The sequence below is a fragment of the Bidens hawaiensis genome, unplaced genomic scaffold, assembly GCF_021521415.1.
Source record: "Bidens hawaiensis isolate Kalapana, Puna unplaced genomic scaffold, B.hawaiensis_p1.1 tig00037133_1, whole genome shotgun sequence".
Classification (NCBI taxonomy): Eukaryota; Viridiplantae; Streptophyta; class Magnoliopsida; order Asterales; family Asteraceae; genus Bidens; species Bidens hawaiensis.
The window spans coordinates 17,408-41,311 of record NW_027496467.1 but is presented as its reverse complement, the minus strand read 5'-3'; the positions used below and the strand labels follow the sequence as shown (position 1 = coordinate 41,311).

Genomic DNA, 23,904 nt, shown 5'->3' with positions numbered 1-23,904 from the left:
AAAGAGACTACTGGTGGCCAGGTATGAAGAATGATGTGGTGGATTATGTCAGTAAATGATTAACTTGTTTACAAGTCAAAGCCGGACATCAGAGGCCTTATGGGAAGATGCAGCCTTTGGAGATATCAGAATGGAAATGGGAACACATCACCATGGATTTCATAACTAAGCTACCTCGTACAGCTAAGCATCATGATACCATTTGAATAATGGTGGACCGTTTGACCTAAAGCGCTCACTTTCTGCCTATACGCGAGGCTACCTCGTCAGAAACGTTAGCAAGTTTGTTCATAAAAGAGGTTGTGGCTAAGCATGGAGTGCCCCTGTCGATTATGTCTGATAGAGATACTCAATTTACTTTGAGATTCTGGAAGAAGTTCGATGAATCCATGGGGACAAGATTGACCATCAGTACGGCCTATCATCCTCAAACCCTTTAGGTTTCGCGGACGAAACCTCTTTAAGGAGGAAAGACTTGTAACATCCTAAATATTATATTAATAAAGGGAAATGATGCTCGTTTATTTAAATGTGTGTTAATTATTTAATTAAGATTAAATATAATAAAAGAGTATGGACTTGGGTGGGAAAATATGGAATAAGGGATGGGATGAGCCTTAGGTCCATGGGCTTAAGAGAGTATAAATACTCCCTTAAACCTCCCTAAAACCCTAAATCCCTCATTCTCATCTTCCTAGCCTCCCTACACACTCAAAACACAAACATACCCTCTAGTTCGGCCGTGACCAAGAAAGGGGATTCAAGACAAAACCAAACCTAGATCTTGATAAATCCTAACTATACGAGCAAGATACAACATATTTGTTGAATATCAAAGCTAATTGTAGCCTAAAAACGTCAAAAGGTATGTTCTTTACATACAAAGGTTACATTTTTATGAACGATTTGCCCTAAAACTTAAACCTAGAGTAGATCAGGTATAAATATATCATCAAAATGTGAACTTGATGTTTAAAACGGACTTAATGAACCCATTGATATATATGGTTCACCTAGAAACCCTAGATCTAGCCGAAACGGGTTTTAAACCCACAAAGGTTCAAACTTTATGAAACCCGAACTAAATCCTGGGCAATAGGAGGTTACGTGAACGTTAAAGGGTACTATGGTGCAATGTTAGGGGAATGGGTGATGACTAATGGCGTGAAAAACGTCCCTAAAGGACCACACAGTGCAGGTCGTTCGAATACATGCATGGTTCGATTACAATGAGTCACTCGATTACATGCATGGTTCGATTACAATACATACATTCGAATACATTAATGAATTCGATTACAATGAGTCACTCGAATACATTTCCCTGAGTATAATTGTCCAATCGAATACATATATATATATAGTCGATTACATGGTGTGACTCGATTACATGGCCTCATTCGAATACACTTAAAAGACTCGAATACAATATGCACACTCGCATGCAATGGCTATACTCGATCACACTAAGCATATTCGATTACAATGATTCGGTTACATGGGCATATTCTAATACGATACTTACGTTCGAGTATATGCATGGTTCGAATACAATGCATGCATTATATTACATGGGTATATTCGAATACAATACATACGTTCGATTACAATGAAAGGGTTCGAATACATAGGTATAACTCGATTACAATATGAATTCGTATACATATATATTCGAAAACAACGGTGAACTCGCATACATGTATACTCGATTACATTAAAAGCTCGAGTATATGAGTATACTCGATCACATTAAGGGACCCGAATACATATACATGTTCGAATACAATGTATACACTTGCATGCATCCATAAATTCGGATACAATTACATACAATATGCCTATTCGATTACATTATGGACTCACATACAATATGCGTGTTCAAGTACATTATGTGACTCGAATACATTATACATGTATTTGAATATATTGTATAACCCGAATACACTATGCATATAGTATATATTGAAAGGCTCAAATATAGAAAAGGAGAAAGAAAGGGTAAGTAAGAATGGAGTATATGAATACAAAGAAAAAAAAGAAAGGAATACTAAAGTATTTGAATACCCTATATTCGAATACGATAGTGTTTAAGAGAAAAATGGTATTATAAGTAAATCATATTCTAATACAAGGCCATGCTTATGAATACAATCCCTTATAAAGCCACTAGAATAGACTATACTTAGCCATTTTGGCTTAAACCCAAATAATGTGACTAAGGCAAGTATTGATACATGTAATTAGTGTACAGTTAGTCGAGCACAGTTAAAGAGATGAATAACAATTAACAGAGAACGTAACAGGATCCAGGTGAGTTTCTAGCCCCTTTTCTTTGTTATGTTTTCGGGGTTGTGTGCATACTCAATGTAAATTTTAATACACTTACCTTAAATGGTAAGTGTATGTCTTGATGATGAATGTGATAGTTACGTTATATTATGAATGAATTCTTGATAGTACGTGAACGATCTTCGGATATTGCACGTATTGTTAAGGAAAGTATGTATAGAAAGTTATGGATGGTTAGGATGTGTGGAAGGTTACGGGGTTGCATACAATAATAATATATGCGAAGGTTACGGGGTTGCATACCCAAATAACACATGCGAAGGTTACAGGGTTACATACCCTAATAATATATGCGAAGGTTAAAGGGTTGCATACCCTAATAATATATGTGAAGGTTACAAGGTTGCATACCCTAATAATATATGCGAAGGTTGCAGGGTCGCAACCAATAATATATGCGAAGGTTATAGGGCGTAATCCTCTTTAAAACGTAATGTATGAATATGAAAGAAAGAAGGTACGAAGGTAAGTAAGTATGTTATAAATGAAAGTATGAAGTATGTACGAAAGTATGTAATTATGAATGTGTAGTATGTTGTATGATTAACTAGAACTCACTCAGTGTAGCTGACTTTTAGTATGCACGTAGGTGAGTAGAATGAGGCAGCTAGCTTGAGCGGGGCACGTGGCAGAAGAATAAGAGGCTGGCATTTAAAGACTCAAGTTGTTTTTAGGAATTGATGTTTAATTTGAAAGACAAGAATGTTTGTTTAAGACAAGTTTATGAATTATTATGTAATGTTTAATGAAAGTTTTATATTCCGCGAAAGTTTTAATTAACTCTGATATTTAGAACTGTGTTTATGAGTAAATCCAACGTCCAGTGTAGGGCACCGATAACGGGGTCTTACAATTTATGTACTAACAAATATACATAAGTGTAAAACAAAACATAGATATGTATAAAAACTAAATTTCAAAATAGTAATCGTAAATATAGATATAAAAAATGATAAAGCTACACTTAAATAACATTAACATACAAAAATTCTAATAAAAAAACGTAAGTTTTCAAGGGTTCCTTCAAGTTCTTAAATAGTTTAACAGTTTGTAATGATACTCATCCTATATATATATATATGTGTGTGTGTGTGTGTGTGTGTGTGTGTGGTAAGGATCCTAAGAGAACTCATTGGAAATTGAGAACTTTGAGAAACATTTTGAGCCATAAAAAAACCTCTAAAAAATATTTAAAAAAATTATAAAACAAAATAAACAAAAATTTTAAAAGAGTAAAAAAACCAAAATTCTTATATTTTATTCCGATTTCATAAAAAAATCCGTATTATACACATGTGTATAATTTTATTTAATCTCTAGTTACGCAATGTACGCATGTGTACATTATCATTTACCTTAAATTGTACATATGTGTATGGAAAAAAACATGTATGTACATATTATACATATGTATATAATTTAGCTAAACCGAGACGTTTTTTTATGAAACCGGGATGATAAATAAGAAGTTTGGTTTTTTAACTTTTTTTATTTTTGCGTTTTTTTTATTATTTTTCTAAAATTTTTGGGTTTTTTGTGGTCTAAAATAGTTCTCAAATTTCTCAATTTCAACTTAGTTCTCACATGATTCTGATCCTATATATATAGGGAAAGGTTAACGTACAAATGAAATTAACGTGCTAAACGTGAGAACCAAGTAGAGTAATTATATATATAAGTAGAGTAATTATCATAGAGTAATTATATTTATATAATTACTCTATGATAATTACTCTACTTGTATATATAATTACTCTAATTGGTTCTCACGTTTAGCACGTTAATTTCATTTGTATTTGATCCAAGACCTATATATATATATATATATATATATATATAGAAAAGGGTTCAAATAAAAAGAAGTTGTTTCTTAGGAATGGTAAGAACCAATAGAATTTGACATTTGGCATTAAAATCTATGGTGAAAAACAATTATAGGAAACTATGTCGGTTATAATGGTGAAAGAGTAATTGTAGGAAACTATGAAGGTTTTTTGTAATTATAAATCTCAACCATTGATTGATATGATCCAATGGCTATGATTTATTCCTAGTCTTCCTAGGAAACTACTTGTTTTTAGGATAACCCTACCATATATATATATATATATATATATATATATATATATATATATATATATATATATATATATTCTTGCATTCTCCCATTTGGCCGAATAATCATTTATTATGAGCATTATATTAGTCTGATCAGAAGTTAATACTCATTTTAGCTTTAAACTCAAACTGGAGCAGAGAAATACAGTCACTGAATTGAACATCAGCTCAAGACCCTCATTAATCATACTACAGTCATTGAATTTAAAATCTAAGTAGTTATGATCAAAATTTTCAAATAAGCCCTTCAAACGTTTGATTTGTATAATAATTTGTCTATATGTAATTATGCATGCGGAACATATTAAGAGACATACAAAATTAAAACGGACGAGGAAAATTATTAGTTAATCATTCATAGTACAATATGCAATTGTACACGGTCATCAGTAAACCCCTCATGATTATAAGCCCTTTCATAATACTTATGGTAATAGACCTTTAGTTATAGGATCCTTAAGCATATCATGAATGTATTCGATATGAAATTTAGATTCCTCAATTCGTTCATAAACGAATAATTAATTTCATATCAAAATTTAATGCAACACCTCTCACATTGTTATTGTTTGAGAAAACATGGTAGCTGACTTTATCACAATAAGTCTTCAATAAATAATTAATTTGGAGTTTAATAAAACTTATGAGTCCACTAATAAATATTCAACAAAATTTATTGATAACAGCGTTGTAATTAATCAACATATTATGTCATTATGACTAAGGTTGTTGTTATCAGTTCACTATGACTCCTTCATGAGATAGATTTATCTACTGACATAAGAATATATCCCGAAAATTACATTTTCTTATCCCTGAATATGACAAAGTTTAGAGTAATCTACTGGTTTGAATTCTCATTTCTTCATTTAAATTATAGTCTTTCGATTCTTTTAAAGATATTTAAATACTATTTTAGATGCTTCACATTAATCTAGACATATCTAGTGTGTTGCAATTTTGAGTAATATCTGAACGAATGTAGACTTGAACCTACATAAGGCTTCTACTTAATGAAGCATAAGGTAATAATCTCAATGATTCTATTATCCTCTAAATAGAGAAATATTGTTTGTTACATGTGTAAGGGATATCTATTACGTCCCTTTGGGTCTATCTCAGAATGTTATGATATCTATTACGTCAGGGATATCTCTGAGATCAATTATATCAAAGTATGTACGAAAATGCTTCGACTTATGTAACATATACTTGTCAGAAGAATGTCATCTATATAAGGACAAGTTTGCTTTGTTGCTCCCACTCATCTTGAGGTAGGTACATTAATCCACTTGGTTTTTGATGAAAATAATTGTATAAATATTTCATCACATTTTGATGTTTTCATTAACCCACATATGGATTTTATTGACTTACAGGCTAAATGTTCTTTGACCTTCAGTTTATAACTTTTAGGTTGTTTTATGAACATATAAATATGTAAGCATGTTGTTAAGGAAAATTTAATGTTCATCTAATGTAGCTCTTAACTATTATATGCTACTAGAACATTAACGATCCTCAAAGAAATCTTTTGTAATATATGTAAGAAGATTGTTTGATAATTGGTTTCTTCTTGAATATAACCTTTAACAATCAATCATGATTCTTAGTGTCTTAACCTTTTTTTTATTTGGATTTAGTTTAGTTATGAACACTCTTAGGTGAATCAACCAAATCTCAAATGTTATTCTGACTTATGGAGTCAATTTTGATAATAATAGTTTTATTCCATTCAGAAGATTGACTAATATTAATGGTTTAATTAGAAGAAGTACGATTAGTAAACTTTCCAACATCCATTTTGTAACATCCTGTTTTCTAGTTTTGGTTAATAAAATGAAAACATGAGTTATTATGAGTCGGGCTAGTGTTGGGTTAAATGGATATGGGTTATGGACTTGGACTAAGAATGAAAGACGGAAAGAACATGGGCTTAAGCCCATGATCCATAATATATAAACCTTAATTACTAATTAATTCATTCATTTTACACATATTTCATACACCACCCAAAACACACACACTTAAGCTCTCTCTCTAGTTTCTCTCTTTTCTCTAGTCGAACCAAGAAGGAAAACCGATCCCGATCCAAGGTAATGATAGTATGATATCATATGAGCTCAAACCCGTTAAAGTCACGAGATTCGGGGGAATCGGATATAAACCGAACCTAAGGTGAGCTTAGGGGTCACCCTAGCTCGATCTGGATCGAACGGGACGAAAAACGGTGAAAACGGTGGTGAAATAAGCAAGATCTCGCTTTTCCGGCGAGATCCCGGTTTTCCTGCGATGACGGCGCTGGAAAAGTGTATCCTAGGATGTCAGAGAATGTTCAGACATTCTGACCTAACCCTAATTCGTTAACGGAGTTAACGAACTAGAGATAATTCGTCAGGTTGATTCGTTAACGGAAGCTTAACGAACTAGCCTTAGATTGTGTCCAAATTCGTCTATGAAAAGATAACGAATTAGCCCCAATTCGTTATGACCATTCATTAAAAGGAGATAACGAACTAGAAGGTTCAATTCGTTACAGAGGGGTCATTCTCTATGAAGTTCAATTCGTCAAAGAACCAGTTCGTTATAAGGTCCAATTTGTTACAAGGGCCAGTTCGTTATAAAGTTACGAATAGGTCATTCGTTATGAACCCAATTCGTTAAGAACCAAGTAACGAACTAGGAGTTTGATAAATGACAGAACAGTCCCTGGACTTAGAAAAGGAATGATTTAAGTAAAAAATAGCCCTTTAAATTTATTAATTTATAGAAGATACCTTAAAGGATTAAGAGGTTAACAATAAAATATTATTATGAAATCCTAATGGAAAATGTGTTAAAACAGTTAATGAAAATAAAATTTTTCCAAACTGACATGGCAGCTTACCCCAGCCAGGGGCTCTGCCCCTTGGACCCCGCTAGGGGCTGCCGCCCCTAGAACCCCGCTGCCCCCGGACCCCTGTTCGTTGAGGGTAATAATTAAACTAGAAACACGATATGGGTAGTGATAGTTAAATTGATACGTGTAATTGTTATACAGTTAGTCGTGCACAGCTCAAGAAAGGAATAACCATAAATGGTGAACGTAACCGAATTCAGGCGAGTTTCTAGCCCCACTTCCTTGTTATGTTTTCGGGGCTGTGTGCATACTCGATGTGATAGCTAATACACTTACCCTAAGTGGTAAGTGTTGCCTTGTATGATTTGTGTATGATGATTGCTTGACGGTGCATGAACGATCTTCGGATATTGCATGTAACGCCGGGTGGTAGTTAAAAGATGTGTTTGATATATATATGATGTATGAATGGTGTATGTATGTTATGTTGATAGTACGTGAACGATCTTCGGATATTGCACGTGTTTTTAATGAAAGTATCTAAGGACAAGTACGGTACAATTGCACGAAGCATAGGGACCAGACCCTAATAATATCTGTGAGGATAGGGACCAGACCCTAATAATATCTGTGAGGATATGGACCAAACCCTTATAATATCTATGAGGGTAGGGACCAGACCCTGATAATATCTGTGATGTTGGGGACTAGACCCTTATAATATCTGTGAGGTTATAGGGCGGAAGGCTCTCTAAGTAGTATGGATAGTTATGCATGTGAAGTAAAGTATGAATGATGTACACACCTTCGGGCATGTGTGCAAGTATGTGAATTGTTTGTATGTTATATGATTAACTAGAACTCACTCAGCGTAGCTGAATTTTAGTAGGCACGCAGGTGAGTAGAATGAGGCACCTCGCTTGAGGGGAAACACATGGCATGGAATTGAAGATACTGGCATCTCAAGGAAGTGTTATGTTATTTAAAAGACAATGTTTTATGTTTAAATGATTTGAATACTCGTTAAGACAAGAATTGATGGTTATGTAATGTATTGGTTTGAATGTTCTAATATTCCGCGAATGTTTTTATTAACTCTGATATTTAGAACTGTGTTTATGAGTAAATCCAACGTACAAAGTAGGGCACCGGTAACGGGGCCTTACACATTTCAACTTAGTTAAGGAGGTTACATAATCATCAAAGTTAGTTGGTTATAAAACCTAGATGGCCTCCTTAGTTGATTATTGGGTTTATTAGAAGTTTTCATTTTATGATTTAGCTCTTGGTTAGGTTGCTATCATTTTCAAGATTCTAAGTATGTAAGAGTTGGTGCAGTATGGTGTACAAGAGGTGTAATTGGAGTTAAATTTAGAGTAAAATTTAATGACTCTCTTCCCCCTGCCTCTTGTACTTTTGTCAAGTCATTATAAGGACTTTTACTGCTCTCACTGACCTTAGAAACCTTTAACAAATTAGCATGCTTAGTGTTAATATTTAAAGACCTATAGATTCTAATAGAGAAACAAGTTAATAATATAAGTTGTTGCAGTTTCTCTTGGTGAGGATTAGTTTAGTAAGGAATCTGAATTTGCCCACATTTAAGCAACAATGAAACTTTTGTAAGAGTATTAGTAATTTCTAAAGAGATAAATTTTGATGGAATAGTGTTGTGATGGAGTAATGTCTTGTACAAGAGGTGTAATTGAGATAATATCAAATTTTCACTGCCCCACCTCTTACAAATCTTGTAAGTTATGGTTGAGACACTTAAGGCTCCCACTGATCATTAATATCTCTAGGAAAAATACAAGAGAAGTTTCAATGAGTACGTGACGTGAGAATCTGTTATATATATATATATATATATATATGTTAGACTTGATTTGATGTCATTAACGTCCAGATGTCATAGTAAACTTAGAGACATATTTAGAAGAAATCGTATTAAGTATATATGAATGGATCTCTTTAAGACCGTGGACCATAGAAGACAGATTAGATACAAGTAAATAGCCTTTTAAATGATAAAAAATTATGTCTGAATATTCTCTTTGAATAAGTTCCACGAATGTAAGTGATATATAACTTCTAGTGGGTCCATACTTATTTCTTAAGCCAAGTAATGTTAGGACATCTAACACATGATTTAAAATCACTAAGAATGAGATTATGAACAATCACCCTCATCAACCATGTCATTATTTCTCATAAAATTCGGTTTTATTGGATGAATTTTATAGGTCTCATTTGTCTTTTGTTAAATTTGTATTTGCATGATAACAAAAGTTGTGAAAGTATATAGTATCATCTGGTTCTATTTTATAAATGTTTAAATCTAGATATTGATAACAAATAACACGAGAGTTTAAGGTAAGAGTGAATTTATGTAGACTATGCAACCCTCATAACTGTTATAATGTAGCGTAACTATTGATACTAAATTCTGATTAATCCCAGATATTTAAGGTATCATAAAGCGTTATTAGAAGACAGTTTTTAATGGATTCTAATAACCTTAACATTTACATTTGTCACTAACACTCATGTTAGTTATTTGTTGATTTCGGGTAAACATATAGAAGTAGACTCAACCAATCATGTGTTAATGGGAATATTAGTATTTATGTACTTAAATATCATTAATATTATACAACTATCAGTTTTAGCCAGTTGTTCTTTTTAATTACGGATCCAGTTGTTCTTTTTAATTACGGATAGTCTTGTTGCTTATGCCTATTCTAATGGCATATGTTTGCAATGAAACTTCTCCTTAGAGAACTTAAAGATTGAAGTAATACTTGTATTTTGTCTATAAACCTTAAAATTAACCTTCATTAGGTTTTAGTGGTAATGAATTGAATAAATCTTATTTTTCCAGTACCAAACATTTCTTTTCTGTATGTTGATGATCAACACACTCATTTTCCTTTGGTACCTCTGAGTGTTATAGTTTATTCATAAGGCATCAAAATGTACTATTGAAAATTTTAGTATGTAATGTAGTACTTATTTTCATGTGTGAGCCCTTAATTTTATGGGTCATGATATTGTACATTATGATGTATTCGGCAATGTCATTTAACCTTATAGTTAGAATTTTCAAGAAACACATGCATCTTAGGAGTTATTTTAATTATTTTATAGATATTAGATTATTTTTAGGAAAAACTAAGTCCAGAATAACTCTATTTGATAGCATGATTTTATTGATTATCATAAGAGACATTATGCTTGACTCATCCCTTATTTCATGCTCTAGGTTTCTTCTTTATTACTAATATTAGAAGGAGCAACGAGATGGTCATGTCTTGAGGAAATCGAAAAAACGAGAAGAACTAAAAGTTAATGAAACTCGTTATGAAGCAAAACATATTTGGGTTTGAGATTAGAGCAGATGCTTTGAATGAGATAGTTATTTATAGAATAAAATTATAGTGAGTAATGTAATGGGATATTAAAATAATACATATTAAAATTTATGATCATTAGATTAATAAAGTATCATTAATGTGAGGATCATTATATTTTATTAAAGATGTGATATGCTTATTATTAACATCTAACTAATATACTATAATTAAAAATTTTACTTAAACAAAAAATTGTAGGTTCCCGGACGGATCTTACACGGGATATCGCTATCTACGTAGGTGCGGAATCCCTGCGTAGGTAGTTACGAGCGTAGAATACGTATAACAATCACACGCGATACAAACGAACACGTTATATATTATAACTTGAAACACGTCTATTACAGACTCTCGGCACGTTCACTGAACTCAACAACTGACTCCTCTCTCGTCTATCGACTTACTGAATTACACGTGATTAACCAAAACTATATATTTAACCGTAAACCCGTAGGCTATATAAATACACGACAACTTCGCCTCAGGCGAAGTTGTCAGTAACTTCGCTCGTTGAACAAGTTCGCCTAGGCGAACTTGTCGACAACTTCGCTTGTTCAACAAGTTCGCCTAAGCGAACTTGTTGACAACTTCGCTTACATACATAAACATAAACTTAAACATAATTACATTACAGACTCGATTACAAACGCTAGACTATGAACTACTGACATTTATGTACCAACAGACTCCCCCTTGGCAGTAGCTTCATGTCTTGATCTTCAAAGCTTGTGTCTTGTAATCTCTCGTCTTCTCTCTTCATCTCTTCAAGCATGCACTCCCTGTCTAACACATACAGAAACCAACTTCTGGTACTTCTTAGCTTCCTCTTTCCAAGCAGGAATGTAGAAAATCTTCTTAGCATGTAGTACCTGCAAGTCAGCTTGAGACAGATTGACTAAGTGCATAGGATCATACACTCTCATGATCTCTTGCTCATCTTCATCCTCCATGACCGCTTCAGCAGTTTCACAATCCACGTACCACCACTTCAAGTCTTTCAAGACGTTCTTGGGCATCACCTTCATCGGCACTTCTTTTAAATGACGGACTGGTTTATACTTCATAACCATCCATGGTTTGCCGTCTGCCCTCATCCCTCTATCTTTGTCTTCTACTAACTTCCCTTTCTGAGGCTTCAGAAGTTCAAACTTTTTATCTTTAATGGCCTCCTTCCAAACAATTTTCCCAATTACTCTCGCCATGTTATCATCACTTCTGTTTATCAGCCCCAGTCTTGCTAAGTCTTTCACCTCACACTCCGGTAAGGTATTCAGGAATCTTAACATCTTCTTGAAGTACTGAATGCCGTCGTAACGTTTGATCACAAATAGTTTCAACTCTTCATCGTACAACCAGCATATGATTCCCTTCTTTGATTCTGCATATCCCTTTATATTATACGACTTTTTGAACATCGTCGGTACTGCTGGCTTCTTCGTCTTTACAAACCACTGAGCGCAGCCTTCCTTCCAGTTTGGCTGATCTTCCCACTCAGTGTTGTCAACCACAGCATCTTCACATATAGTCGACTGTTCAACCACAGGGATCTCATGCTCTACATTTTCTTCAACAATCTCTCCTTCTTCTATCACATTCTCAACCACAATTTCTGCACCAATCTTTTCGATCTCATCGATTGGCAGAACATCATCTTCATTTATCAACTCATCATCCTCTAACATATCGTCTATCTCTTTCAGCGCATCAATCATATCATCAACAATCTCAACATCTTCAACCACATCCACATCATCACCAACAGCAACCACATCATCACAAGCGGCAGACTCCCCCTCAGCTGTGGAAGCCCCAAGAGCTATAGTAGTTCTTGGCAACTCACCACCTGCACCTTCCGGTGCATTGGGATCATCGTCTTGATCATTTCTTCTTTTCGTCCTCAGCTCGTCGCCTCTACAGCTCATCTCCCCCTGAGATGCCAAGAACACCTTCAAGGCATCTATAACTTTCCCGTGCTCAACCAGGAGGGATGCCTGCAGTTGATTTGCTTCCACTAGGCGTTGAATAGTCTTGATCATTTCTTATAATTTTGAACAATTTGAATTAGCTCTTTAAAACTTCCCTTTAAGAAATAAACGACATGATCAATTCTAAGTAAACAGTTAAAAATTAATACAACTACAAAACTAAGAAAAACTTATAAAATTTTAACGAATAAGGGATCAAATTTCAGTCTAGTCAGGGACCACCATGTTTTAGAAAAGATCCTAACGGAATCATACTAACTCCGTGACTGTCACATAGATCCGTGTTTAGCTGTATTATGACATAGAGAAACAGGTTGTACACATGTAAATAACTTAAAGTGGTTTTCATCGTTTCTGTGATACGAGTTAGATTCGATTAAGACTCAAAATTTAAGTGGAAAACAACTCAGAGATTTTGATGTCTCCTATCCATTCTCTAAGCGTATTTGGCTTTCCCCAAGTCACCCCGAATTGACCTCGACCCATAGTGTCTGATTAACTTGTAAGTATTCTTTGTCTGCTTCCCGTACTCATTCTTACTCCATGATTGAGAAGTCTCGATATCTTGAACTCTCGAATGTTACAATAACTCATAAGTACTAAATTTTTTTTTTTTTTTTTTTTTTTTTTTAACAAACATACTTATAGACTTCAGAGTAATAAACAACTGCAAGTCCCGAATCTGGATCACTGCAGTGTCTTGAAACGCCTTCTTCACGGGAATCAGAACACTTACGGGCTCGTGTATGACTGGGTAAACGCTTTTCTGCCTATCATTCGGAAAGATATGTATGAAGACATACAAAACTCTTAAGGAGTTTCCACGTAAAATTGAGTAGATTAGGTTAGTATCACATCTACTTTTACACACCATAAAAAGTTACCATGACATACAATGACTGTTCTAGGGCCTTTTAAGCCTAATAACTTCACTAGTTAAGCACACACAATCAGTATATATATATCATTTTCCAAGGTTGGATCAATTTTCTGTGAACATAGCAAAGGTACTTCATACGAAGTAGTAGACTTGAAAAGTAATTTCATTTCCCTTTTCTTTTTCAAAATTTAAACAAAAATCGCCCCGACCAAAACAAAGTCTTCAGGCAAACGGCTATCCCGAAGATCCAATGGATCAGCTGGACCGACCACATACCAGTATGTGTCCTTCTAACTAAGTATGATCGACTAATTTTAAGCGAAAGAAAGAAAAACTCATCATAAACCGCCCCGGTCACTATCAGTAATCTGGTTAATGGCTATCCTCAAAATCTACAAGTAGAAAATGAGGACCAAAACATATCCGAAGACAAGTCCTTCAAACTAATGTAACCGACATAATTTTAAGCGATTAGTGACGTTTTTTTTTTTTTAAATAAATTAACAAGAAAAACATGGTTACTCGGGATTGATCATCCCATTCAGTTCAATAAGGTTTATGATGATTCGCCTCATTCTTCGTGAAGTGAACAGTATACTCCTTATCACAAATCTGCGACACACTCAGCAGATTGTGCTTCAGTTCTTCAACAAAGTTCACATTTTCTAACGTCATCTTCCCGTTAGTTACCGTACCCCTTCCTGTTATTTTGCCTCCACTCTCACCGGCAAAACTGACTCTCGCTCCTTGAACAGGTTTTAAATCTTGTAACAAATCCTTGTTACCAGTCATGTGCCGGGAACAGCCGCTGTCCACAACCCAAAGATTATTGGAATCCCTGTTCAACTGTTCCTGCACAAACAAAAGAGATTATTAAAATTTGGGGACCCAAGACCTCTTGGTCTTGGGTCGATTAACCTTCTTAACAGAACTCACACACCTTGGCTGACCAAAGTTAGCATTAGAAAAATTTCCACGAGTCCTAACAGGATACCTCCTTGGAGACTGATAGTGAGGCCAACCAAACCGACGTACATTAAGAGAATCAAAAGAATTATAGCATTTGGTTTGGTTATTAGTAGTGTAAAAACGAGATGTGTTTCTTTGAAAACCTGTATTATCTCTCAAATTTGAATGGTTTTCATTTTTAACATTTAAACGATTACCAAAAACCTTAGTCTCAGTTTTCGAGGGCCTCACCTCTCTGAAACGCTACTTCAGAGGGCAATCAGCAACAAGGTGCCCTGTTTGATTACATCTAAAACAACACCTATGTTCAGCTTTCTTTTCAGTAGATGTTTTAGATGTGGAGGCAGTATTACCAACCGTACGTCTCACATAAGGTGGGACATATGGGTTGAGTGGAGTACTCCTTTTAGTTGATTTAACTTTTTCTCCACTAGTGGGTAACACTTCCTTCTCTTTTGTCTTACCCGACTCGGATGACTTATCCGAATCAGATGAGACTGGACTTGAAATAGAACTTTTGAGACAGGCGAACTTGTTTTGCCTTTACTAACTTCCGGTACTTTACCAGTTTCCTTAGCAGGACCTGTCTGATCAGCTACAAAATTAACAGATTCATGAACACTAGGATTGAAAGTATAATTATGGTTATAAGGTGGTGGAACCTCATGGTAACCAATTCCTCCCCTCTTAGGTGAGGAACATTGATCACTAACGAGGTGATCAAGAATAGCAGAGGAATTCCGGAATTGCTCCAGTTTCCTATTTAGTTCCACCACTTTTACCTGGTGATCAGCAATCTGTTTTTCTTTCTCAGCGATTAACTTGGTTTTCTCTTCTAAAATCTCGTAGCTTAGATCGATCACATCAATTTTCTCAGCTAATTTTGTTTTTAAACTTTTAACGTCTTTTTCACAAGCTTTAATTTTTATTTTATAATTATTTTCTCTTGTCTTTGTGAAGTGATGATCTTCTTTCAAGGTTTTAAATTCGGCATCCAACTTAACATACTGATCAGTAATTGTAGCAAGCTGTTCAGACAAGTTCTCACATTTAGTACAGATAGGTTTAGTACATACCTCGGAGTTCTGGTCATTAGCCATGAAAGCTTTTTCATTTTCAGCAGCTTTCATACATTCTTCAGCTGCAACCTTCGCCATGTGTGCCTGCTCAAAGAGTTCTCCAGAGAACATGTTCCAGTTGTATTCACCAGCATCAGACATCATGGCATTATTCCCATTGTTATTTCCACTTTGCTGTGTAGTCCTCCCCTGACTACGTTCTACACGTGCATTAGTGCACTTCTTTGCAAAGTGTCCATTTTGTTGACAATTGTAACACCTCACCCTTGAATTATCAAATCCTGGCTTTCCACCTACGAACTTTCTGCCAGTCTTTTTCATGAAACGCTTCACTCTTCTGACTATCATCGCCATCTGCCACTGCAGATCCATCTCCTCCAGATCATCAGGGTCGATCTGGTCATAGTCTTCTTCCAAAGCAGCAGGGTCCACAATCTTCCCTTGTATGTAGTTCTCGTAAGAAGCAATAAAAGATGCATAGAGTGCAAACTGCTCTTCAGCAGATTTGACACTCATTGGCATCTTAGAGTAGTTATTGCTTGAAGCACTGGGAGAGAAACTACTCTTGGATGCTTGAGGTTTCGAAGCACTTGATCCTCCAGCAACAAAGCAAACATCACCGTTCATGTTTACTGACACATTTCCTTCATGAGAAGAGTTAGAACCTGACTCTCCTTTGGAGTAGTAAGCAGCAGATTCAGACTTCGAACTTGAGCCTGAGTTAACTTTGGCACCATACATACCAGGGTCTTGAACCTGATCCGTTGGTGTCTCTTTACGAACCATATTAAGCTCAAAGGTTCTGAGCTTGTTTACTGCTGTCTCCAAGTCATAATCAGGAAAGTCTTTGTCTTCCCTCATTAGAACAGTGTACATTTCCCACTTCGGTGAGAGAGCATCGAGAAGCTTCTCAACTATTTCCTCCTCTCTGTAAGCAATAGAATAGTTGTTCAGCTCTGTCATTAGATGATAATATCGGGTGATAATATCATCGAGCGATTCGTTCTTCAAATACTTGAAGACAGAGAACTGAGTCTTTAAGAGCTTAATCTTCGAGGCACGAATACCCACGTTCCCTTCGAATCTATTCTCAAGAGCATCCCAAAGCTCTCGTGCAGAAGTGTACTTCCTGAATGTATGGAGAATCTCTTGAGGAATAGCCATAGTAATTGCAGCATGGGCCTTGCTCTCGGCCTCATACATCTTTTTCTCTTCTTCCTCCATCTTGCTGTACTTCTTTACCACATCCCGACCTTCATATTCCATTGTCGGTGGAATATATCCATCCTGGATGCACACCCACATCTTTGCATCCTGGTATTTAATATACTGAATGAACCTATCCTTCCACGCCACAAAGTCGGTTCCTTTCATCAACCTTGGGGCCTTAGTAGCCGACCCCGCTTCAACTTCCATTTTGACTAACTCTGAGATGTTAATCGGCGACATCTTCTCGAAAACAAGAAAAACCCGGAAAAAGACAAAAATTCTTCCAAACAGTACTATAGGCGAAGTTAAGGATAACTTCGCTTAAGTGTTAACTTCGCTGGAAAATCCTTAAATTCGCGTGACTTGGCGAAGTTGAGAATAACTTCGCTTAAGGTAAGCGAACTTAGGAGGTAAGCGAAGTTGAGGTTAACTTCGCTTAGGCGAACTTATGAGGTAGGCGAAGTTGTGGTTAACTTCGCTCAACCTTATATCTTCGCCGAAACCCTACTTCCAGCGTCGGCAACTTCGCCTGAAGAACAACAACTTCGCCCGAAGAACACTGAAAATATTCAGATCTGTTTTCGACGATTTAGCAGTTTCCGGTCGGTGTGACGGCTTGAATATGACTGTATAAGGTGAGTATAACACAATATCAACGAAAACGCGTCCCGCGAATAGGTCAAACGAGACGTTTTCTACACCCGCGTGAAATCCCGAACCACACAATCGAGCCAAAGCTCTGATACAAATTGTAGGTTCCCGGACGGATCTTACACGGGATATCGCTATCTACGTAGGTGCGGAATCCCTGCGTAGGTAGTTACGAGCGTAGAATACGTATAACAATCACACGCGATACAAACGAACACGTTATATATTATAACTTGAAACACGTCTATTACAGACTCTCGGCACGTTCACTGAACTCAACAACTGACTCCTCTCTCGTCTATCGACTTACTGAATTACACGTGATTAACCAAAACTATATATTTAACCGTAAACCCGTAGGCTATATAAATACACGACAACTTCGCCTCAGGCGAAGTTGTCAGTAACTTCGCTCGTTGAACAAGTTCGCCTGGGCGAACTTGTCGACAACTTCGCTTGTTCAACAAGTTCGCCTAAGCGAACTTGTTGACAACTTCGCTTACATACATAAACATAAACTTAAAGATAATTACATTACAGACTCGATTACAAACGCTAGACTATGAACTACTGACATTTATGTACCAACAAAAATAAATCTCCTTTGGGCAGAATTAAAATTTATTTAAGTATATGTGTGCAAAACAATTGTAACACATAACCTTTGGGCAAAAGTGAGACAGTTATTTTAATTATGCACAAGTTAACTTTACTGGATATAAATGTAACACGTCATCTTTGGGCAGAAATGAGACATTTAAATCATATAAGCAAAATTAACAAAGCTTTGTAATTAGACTTGTATGAGGGGTAGATATAACATATCACCTTTGGGCAGAAGTGATACATCATAATTCATTCAAGTAAAACTTTTATATTTTGTAAAAGGTTTTAAAAGTTTAAGTATTTACAAAACATTTAATTAGTTAACAGTAACAAGTTTAATATATAAAAGTTTTGTTTCGGCTTTGCAATGAATTCTAGTAATGAGTTCTCGGTCAAATTATGAGTTCTAGGTCAGCACTTATGAGTTCTCGGATTTTATTGGGTTTTTGATTTTTAATAACTTTTCGGTTTTTTAATGGGATCTCGTTTTAATGAGATTTCGGTTTTGATGAAATCTCAATTTTGTGAGATTTCGGTTTTAGGAGATCTTGGTTTGACCGAGATCTCAATAAGCATTAAAATCCAAAAATTAATTAAGGTGATAATATTTTGATTCATATTGTTAGGGATTAGTTATATCTATAAGATTTGTTCAATGTTGAAATTTATATTCTTAATAATTATTCAAATTTCAAAAAAATTTGGAGTTTTGTTTATCCAATTATTTTAGGAAAAGACACAATCATAATCTGAATTTTAACCAAAGTATGTATTATTTTTGAAAAAAACCATGATGAACACGAAGAACATCACCGAAAAACCATAAACTTTTAACAGGTTTTTAATGTGAAATCGGGTTCTAAAAGTTTTAAACAGTTTATATCTAAACCAATTTCAATAAGTACACGCATTATAAAAATAAAATTAGGGTTTATCAAGAGTTTAAATTCAAGTCTTTTGCTTTAAATCAATATTTAATGGAAAACCATGAAGAACTGATTAAACAACATTGCTCTTGACATCACATGTTGATCAATTCCTCATATTGATAATGGAAAACATGAATAATATGATAAACCTATAGTTATATTGCGTACCTGTTATAGCATGGAGAGTAGCAACCGCATCGGAGAAGAATGTAGACGACATAGTTGTCAGCTTGATCGAGTTCCCCTTTAGGATGTATAGTTAAGGATGGTGTTAGGGTTCTTGAGAGGAACCCGGTTTAGGAGAGAGCAGGCACACAAAATTGTATGTGTATGAATTAGTTATGTTAATATTTATCTCTCTTTATATACAACAAAGGGGAAACCCTTTTTATTAGTTAATTAAAGGTAATATGGCCCATCAACAATTACCAACTAATATATAATAAGGTATAAATAATACATTGATCTAATATTATATAAATGTTAATGATGACCATATATATATATATATATATATATATATATATATATATTCTTACATTGCCAACTGCCATCGGTTAACTTTTTTGTAATAACAAATTTTTACACCTAAAAACCCATTAACTTTGCACTTGCAAGAATTTGAACCCAACACCTCACATTAATGTTTTTTGAATAACTATTTAAAAAAACGAACGACGACCGCTACATCACTCCACGTAGGCCAATCAAATCTTTGTGCATCAATCCCCTGTTTTAATCTTATCTTATATATAAACTACACTCTTTAATAAAAAGCTATTACTTTTGTCATTCTCACATTAAACCTCACATTTTTTAGCAAATTTATAATAATATCCTAAAATGTATGCTTCAAAAATTGTTAATTTAACATGTATTTTTTTATATATCGGGTGTCATATACATAATATTTAACTTTCATGCTTATCATTATGTGTCAGATTTTTTGAAGGTCTAATTAAATCAATGACGAATAGGTATGATTTACACTTTAAGTTATCTTATGATGGATTCAAATAATAAACTATAATGCTACAAACTAAAACATTTGTTGTTTATAACCTTTCTAAGAATGTATATTGGTAAAAATTTTAAGAGTATTTTTTGCTTTTCGATTTATTTAATTTGTATTATAAACCAAAAGCCCATCGAAAAATAAAAGTGTATTGTTTATTTTAAAAATATTGTTAATATTGTTGTATAACGACTATGTATTAACAGAGTGTTGATATGTTTATGTATATCGATTATTTATTAAATATTAAATTTTCAATGTTACTCGTTTATACACGGGTCTAAGACTGAGACTAGTATATCATATAAGAGCATTCTCATCCAAGTCTCTTTTCTCATCTTTATAATTATTTAAAAACATATTTTTTCCTGAACTTTGTTTATTTTTTAAAAACCCATCACATGATCATATCTGATTCTCTATCTCTAGTTACGATGATAGTAACCCTTTATACATAGAGAGTAACTATTGTTTCTATCAAATTTTTTGCTATTATAAAGATTTCAATGGAGGTTGTTTTAGTTATTTTCCCCTCCATATTTATGGAGAAAAGTAGATTTTATATACTCCAATGTGAACGCTTTGATACGATTAACAAGCTTTAGCTTTTATCCCAATTTTATTTAAATTGAGCCCACATACAAAGAATAGTGCCCGTAATAGGGCTTTTACATATAATTGACTCCTCTAATTGGGCTAATACACATAAATTTACTATTCTTTAAGAAAAATAAGTTGAAAATGGTACGTGGGATTTCCGTTAAAGTTTAGAAATAGTCATTCACTGAAATGCACAACTATTTAGACCGTGCAGTGGATGAAGCTTTTATAGGGATGTTTTGAATCATGTAGAGTCACGTCATCACAGGGACGTTTAACAACAACGTGGTGTAGGAGCCCCTTCAAATCATTTTCTTATTACTATTATTTTATGATTATTATTATAATAAAAAAACAAACAAACAAAGCAACCAATAACCTTCCTCTATTCTCCACTTTCAGCATGAGTAACTTAATTATAACACTTTTGAAACTTGATTGCTATTTTATGGGATATTCACTTTAAGGAAATGGTTTAAAGAGTTATTATTGAATGATAGAGAAAATGTTATAATTTCTCTATATGTTTGAAAAGTTCATGTAATACCCTATAATTTTTTTAATACTTTTTAAAGTGATTATGATAGAGAAAAGAGAAAAATAGTGATAAATATTTAAAAAAATATTATTTATTAATTAAAACTAAAACCGAAAATATAATTATTTTTAGTATAGTTTTAGATTTGAATAAATGGATATGACAACAACACTTTGACTCTTAATAATTGGCACAAAATTTTGAATGGACCATATTCATGCATATAACACGTTCCCTCACAACCACACTTTCTCCATCTCAAAACTCCAACTTTACCTTGGACAATATTCTCTCATCCAACTATTATGGGAGGGGCCACGGTTGTCGTCGATGTATCCACAGTCATGATGGTCATAACAACCACCATGGTGGCTATGATGCCACCCACTTGCCAAGCAATAACCAACAACAACAACCAGCAGCTGCATCCAGTTATCCTGATACCAGGAGCCGGTGGGAACCAGCTTGAAGCTCGGTTAACTTCCGAGTATAAGGGGACTAGTTTGTTGTGCAACCGGTTTTACCCGCTTAAGAAGGATAAAAAGGGGTGGTTCAGGCTGTGGTTTGAGATTGGTGTGTTGTTGGCACCCTTAACTGAGTGTTTTGCTGAACGTATGACGCTTTATTATGACCAAGAGGCTGATGATTATAGGAATGCTCCTGGAGTGGAGACTAGGGTGACTCGGTTTGGGTCTACTCAGTCTCTTCTTTACCTTGATCCTTCTTTCAAGAAAAGTTTAATATTTTCAACTTCTTTTCATTATCGTTTTAAACTATTAACAAACATTTATCTACTAGTTCAATCATGCATCCATTTTACTTTTGTAGTTTTGAGTTTGTTTATTATTTAAGATATGGTTATTTTGAAAATGGAAATGTGTTGTTTTTGTTTGAATTTGATTTCCGAGTTAGTTATGTTAGAAAAATAAAGTTATATTAGACAATAAAGTTTGTGAATAACAATCATTCATTTTAATTATTCATTCTAGTTTGAATACTTTCTTTCTTATTTATTTTTTTTTTAAGTTGGTTTGTTTTGAAAGTGTTGTTTTTGTTTGAATGTGATTTCTGAGTTAGTCGTTATGTGTGTGAGCTGCTTCAAATTGACAAAAGTGGAATTAGCTAGAGATACTTGAGATGGCTACTTTAGTAATTATGTCAATTTAATTTTGTTTTTTTTATTTAACATATAATTTAATTTTTCTTTAATATATAATAATTTTAAATAAAAAAATAACTTAATGTGTAGTTTTGTTTTTTTACGTGTCATTAAAAATTTGTTGAGAACCGAAGTATATTTAAAGTAATGTATTTTTTATTCTGTAACTTTAAGATAAAAAACATATTATAAAAGAATATCATACAACACTATCTTTATTTTCAAATAAAGACTAACTTAAGGTATTCGGGGCACCTTTCGGGTATCACATTCGGTTTATCATGTTCTCATCAACACCGCAGCCTCTTGGTTTGGTGATTTGATTTCTAATTTCAGTTTTTACTACCTGAAATTGATTTCAAAGATGAATGATTGTGTGCGTGCTTGATAAATGCATTTAGTTAGTTACTTAGTTTGGGTATAGATGCATGGGACACCATCCCAATCAATTTGGTTGTTTTTGAGTTGTCTACGGGTACTTACTGGCTAGGATAATTTGGGTTTTTTGAGTTATGCCCAAGTACCCTTAGTAATCAAATATATCTCTTAAGAAAAAACTTATTTATTATCATAGTTTTTGAAAAATGAAAACAACTTTTCTCTTACTGAACGCTCTAAATTTGAAGTAAATTTATGTTCTAATTTTACAGGAAGATAACGAGTTACATGGAACCATTGGTGGAATCAATACAACAACTTGGGTACAAAGACAGCCAAAATCTTTTTGGAGCTCCATTGATTTCCGTTACGGGTTGGCACCACAAGGACAACCTTGTCACGTCGGCTCAACGTTCCTCGAAGACCTAAAACAGTTAATCGAGAACGCAAGCAACGCTAATGGCGGACTTCCCGTTATCCTCGTCTCCCACAGTCTGGGAGGCCTATTCGCCCTTGAACTCCTCAACCGTAACTCACCATCATGGCACAAACAATACATAAAACATTTCATTGCATTGTCTGCGCCATGGGGTGGCACGGTTGACGAGATGTTAACTTTTGCTTCAGGGAACGCATTTGGAGTTCCCTTGGTGAACCCGTTGCTCGTCAGAAACGAGCAACGGAGTTCAGAGAGCAATTTATGGCTCATGCCACGACGGAAGCACTTCCCTCCTGAAACACCGTTAGTCGTGACACCAAACGCAACTTACTCGTCTTTTGACGTTTCAAGATTTCTTCAAGATATCGGGTTTGAAGAAGGGGTGCACCCTTACGAGACGCGTATCCTACCTTTTGTTGGAAAGTTGGCTGCACCGCAAGTGCCCGTGACTTGTATAGTTGGAAATGGCGTCTCAACACCCGAAACATTGTATTATGGGGAAGACGGGTTCGATAAGCAGCCAGACATTGCGTACGGGGATGGAGACGGAACGGTTAATATGGTTAGCTTGTTGGCTTTGGAGGATGAGTGGAAGGATGAGAAAGATCAGAAGTTGAAGGTGATTAAGGTTTCTGGGGTTTCTCATACGAATATACTTACAGATGACAACGCGTTGGCTTTAATAATCGGGGAAATTGAAGCTATCAATTCCGAGATGTCTTCTTTGCCACTTGTTTCGAGTTTGTAA

The 23,904-nt window shown here is 34.6% G+C and overlaps 1 pseudogene; it reads left to right on the top strand.

Moving 5' to 3' along the window:
- Positions 1–21,485: 21,485 nt before the first annotated feature.
- LOC143588998 (lecithin-cholesterol acyltransferase-like 1 pseudogene) lies at positions 21,486–23,904 on the top strand (annotated as a pseudogene).